Genomic DNA, 4,597 nt, shown 5'->3' with positions numbered 1-4,597 from the left:
CCCTTTTGGCAGCTGTCTCTTTGCCCAAGTTCAAGCTGCGCTGGCTTAAAGATGATGAGAGGCGAGTCAGGGTTAGGTTACTGCTGACCACAGAGTGTTGTGAGGAGTCCTCTCATGAGCCCATGATGAGGCCTGCAGAGAAAACACCTTCCATCTCAAGTCAGGATGACTTTTTTTCATTTGAAGAGGAAGATACATCTTACAATGCAGAGAGTGAAGTAATGGAGTACTTGAAATCAGCTGGATCAGAGATGGATATTCTGAACCACTTCCCCAGAATAAAGAAAATCTCATTGAAATACAACACTGCAACACCATCAAGCGCACCCGTAGAAAGGCTTTTCAGTCTAGGCAGTCTTGTCCTCACTCCAAGGAGAAACAAGCTTTCTTCTAGGCGATTTGAGAGACTTTTGTTACTGAGATTTAACCACTATTTCAATGATGAGTGAAAAAAAAATCTGTGGCATTTGTTTTCTGAGCATTCAGAATGTTTCAGCCAGTTTCATGTGAGTTTAAAAGGAGCCCCTTGAAGAGAACTTATTTAATTTATGAAGATTTTATTTTTGTGAATTCAGTTCTTATACTGTTGTGAAATGCTTGGTTTTGTTTTGTTGTACCACTAAAGAAGGTTTTATTGGACATTTTTCTATTGCTAAAATACATGGACTTGTTCATGGAAAATAAGTAACATCAAGTAAAGTGAAATCCATTTTATACACGTTAAGTGTTGCTATTACTGGTACGATCTGTTCCTAAATAAACTATTGAAAGATTAGTTGATTTGTACTTTCCAGATATGTTTGTAGATGTTTGTAAATTTGAGTGTATTTGTATGGATTTCAGGATGTAACTTAAAAGTAATGAGGTATTAGATTACATATTCCAGCAAGTAATGAGTAAAGTAATCCCATTTCAATTTTTAATAAGTAATAAGTAATGAGTAATGGATTACTTTTTTAGAGTAATTACCCCAACACTGGTTAAGTGTGGCTGCAAGAGTAACCGTGCCACTAAGCGTTGTGGTTTTTGTAAAAGGTTCACATGTGGCAAATGCAGAAAGGAGATTATGTGGCAGTGCCAAGTGTGTTTAGACAATTTGTAAGTGTGCTGAGTCTATTGGGTTTTCATACCAGTCTGACAACAAGCAATGTAGCTCGCTACTGCACAATGACTGTATGTACATAAACTTCTTAGCAGTTTATATTTCTGTTTAGTTTACATTTCCATTTATGAATACTTATCATAATGTTGCATGCTTATTTTATCCTTTATTACTATTTCGTTGTACAGAGCAACACGTTTCTTTACTGTGCATATACCAATAAAGTTTCTCGTGATGTTTTGCACTGGGCTCCAAAAGTACATTGTGACAAAAGTGCGTCTCTACTAATGACATGGCAGAGACTGAGGGGATTATTAATATTTCAGGGCGAACCCTTTCGGTATTCCGGCGAGGGCATCCTTAACTGGTGATGCACCGGTATCGGTGACCATCAACTTCTGTTCAAGAGACTCATAAATATTGGAGTTGGATAGTGCTGCTTCTTGTCAGAAAAGAAATGTTATCAATCGTACGAACCACCCTAGGCATTTGTTAGTAGAAAATAGGAAATGAATAAGCTGACGTTTAACCAAAAGCTTTAGAATCAACAGATTTTTTTCATGCAACGTAAAACATAATTGTCTGCATGCGTGAAAACGTCATTTAGGCCTACCTAATCTTTTCAAATTCAGAGTTTGTCATGCACAGAGGGAACAGGTTTCCTTAGATACAATGAAAATTTTACTTTGCTCCTCGCTAAGAATGCCAAATATGTCATTAACAAATATCTAAGTATATACAAGCACATATCTTAATCAAGAAATACACACTAAATAAATAATTCATTTTGAAATGAGCTTTAATTTCCTTATAAACTACAATCAACGATTGAGTACCCATGTGCAGTTAACAGGATTTGACCCTACCTTATTTCTTGACGACACATGCATGGTGGTCTCTGGTTACAGAATTCAGTGGTCACAGATGTCTAACACGGGAAACAAGCATAAGACCAATTCAGAATAAAAGGCCATGACTGTTAATCTAAGACAATTGTTTTCTCTTTCAGGGGACATCGTCCATGCATCCTGGGGATGAGGTACGTGATTGACTAAGTCTTGAATCTGGAGTCTGAAGGTTTCCTCCTGTGATGATTTTGCACTGGGCTCTGAATGTCTGTGGCGAGAAAAGTGCACCTCTACTCTTGACATGGTGGAGTCTGATGGGGGGGGGGATGTTAAAGAAACTGATTCAATAGCTTTATCACCGTACTTTGTAAATATACAGGCGGGACTCATTTTGTCTTGAATTTTGTTTCAGGTGGTGTGCTCTTGACTCCACCTGAAACTTGACTCCACCTGGCTGAGGCTCTGTGAAGAAATTCTGTAGTGTCATTATCCTGGTCTACAGTCATGGCCAAAAGTTGAGAATTACACAAATATTATATTTTCACATGATCTGCTGCCCTCTGGTTTTTATATGTGTTTGTCAATTGTTTTTATCACATACAAAAATATAATTGCAATCATAGGAGTAACAAGCTTTTATTGACAGAATGAGTTAAGTTAATACTGTGCCATTACACTTATTAGCTATACACAGTGCTTACTTTGAAAATCAAACGATGCCAGAACGCAAACAGCGGCATGAGACAAGGGGTCAGAGGCCAACAATGTCACCGGATCGCAAAACAAAATCACAATGTCACCGGATCACAAAACGCTTAGGCACACAAATGTTAAAATAACAAGCCAATTTGTATATATAAATTACTTTTAAATTATTTACATGTGTTTTATAAGTGTTTAAGTGCAGAAGTGCATACAGATTTCTTCATAACTTATAATTAGTAGGCTTGAAAGTTACTGGATCGAGGCAGACAGTTCCCGGAACACACCCTTCAAAATGAGAGTTCCTGGATCCTGTTCCGGCAGGATCCGGCTCAAATTAAGCCCTGGCTATAGAATACAAAAGTAATTTTGTGAGTCGTAGCTTTTTCATTTTTTAAGACTCCTCATTGAAAAGTCACATTACACATACCAAACAACAAAAAGACTATAGATCCTTGTTCCTTGTGCATGTGATAAATTACATTCTGCACAGTTACCTCAGGATATGTCAACAGAAAATAACAATCATAGAACAATATATATCTATAGTCACCATGACAACAGTTATCATGATAAGTGTTAGTATTTCAAAGTGCAAAAAGAGCAGAGCTCCTAGGCATGTTAAACCTGATGTGATTCGCTAAAATCTGTGCTCCTTATTTAAAAGGAATTCTGAGTTTAAGGATTTAGCTTTCTGCTAATTCAAAATGTTAAAAACGTTTGACTTTCTTCCTCTCTCTTTCATTTAAAGTGCAGGCACAGTAAGAAATACACAAACATCTCCATCTTCAAGTAGAATCCATGTTGGGCTTTATTTTGGTCTGGAGGTCTGGCTTGCAGCTCTCAGTTGATCGGGAGGTTCTTCACAAACTCTCTTAGGCTCTTGCGGATATTGGAAGGTTGGGAAGCAGCGCAGTCCAGCAGCGCCGGACCCATGTGGGCATGAAGGGCTTGGCATAGGTGGACAGTGGCCCCTCTCACGCTTCTACCCCTCCCGTGGACCGTACCACTGTTGCTGGAGGTCCCCAGGAGGTACCAGAGCAGAGGAAGCACCTTCTGCTCAACCAGTTGTGGCTTGCAGGGGTAGAGTTCCCTAACCAGCTCTATAAAAAGAATATTTAAAAGGAACAAAGATAAATAAATCAACCCTGGACAGCACTGGGTTATTACAGAAGCATTTTTTTAACCTAGAAAGATTTAATTCAACTAAAGTGACAGTATTTGGTAACTATGGTAACTCTCTGGAATGATTATTATCAATATTATAAATATTATTAATTAATATAGGAATTATAGTATTTCTGGTAAATATCTTTTATCTTTTTTTTATCTCTGGCATCTCTTAGCATATCAGTGGAATTACTTTCTGAAAGAATTGTTTTTTGATAATGTATTTGAATTTGTAGAATATTTCTGTATACACAACCACAAAAGATTAGACACTGTATATTGAACAAAAGAGCCTAAGCACATCCACTGTAAACTCCATTATTTAACTATCTGCTGTCAGATAATGCAAGATCTCCTGTCAGTCTTACAGAAATATTTTTTTCTTTATATTGGACTGTGCCTTAATATGAAAGGAGATTTCCATTTGATCTGCACCACAAACATCTAGCCAAAGAGCAAGAACATTCTTTTACTGATTTGTGTGAACCTTTTCCCCAACCTAGCAACCTTTCATCAAAAGATACAAAGGTAAAACAGAACACAATCATTGTTGTTGTTTTTCTAAAGCCCAGTGGCATGTGTCCTTCAAGATGTTTTGTAAAGAGAGAAAATAACCCACCAAGGTTATTGATGAGAGCTTGAATGGCACCTATTGTTGCCATGTAGATGGCGTTATTCTTGGAGTTGAGGTGATTGTCCACTATAGCTGGGACTAAGATGTAGACCACTTGGACCAGGTTGTCTCTGAGCAGTGTGATTATCTTCTGTAAGGCCT

At 37.7% G+C, this 4,597-nt stretch overlaps 1 non-coding gene across 1 annotated transcript; it reads left to right on the top strand.

The window, feature by feature from the left end:
- The first annotated feature begins 2,181 nt into the window (after positions 1–2,181).
- On the top strand, positions 2,182–2,272 carry LOC143523710 (small nucleolar RNA SNORD88). The gene has a single exon (XR_013133455.1). It is a non-coding gene; the product is annotated as a small nucleolar RNA SNORD88 (small nucleolar RNA).
- Positions 2,273–4,597: the final 2,325 nt, after the last annotated feature.

The sequence above is a fragment of the Brachyhypopomus gauderio genome, chromosome 9 (assembly GCF_052324685.1).
Source record: "Brachyhypopomus gauderio isolate BG-103 chromosome 9, BGAUD_0.2, whole genome shotgun sequence".
Lineage (NCBI taxonomy): Eukaryota > Metazoa > Chordata > Actinopteri > Gymnotiformes > Hypopomidae > Brachyhypopomus > Brachyhypopomus gauderio.
This window is presented reverse-complemented; position numbering and strand designations above follow the sequence as displayed.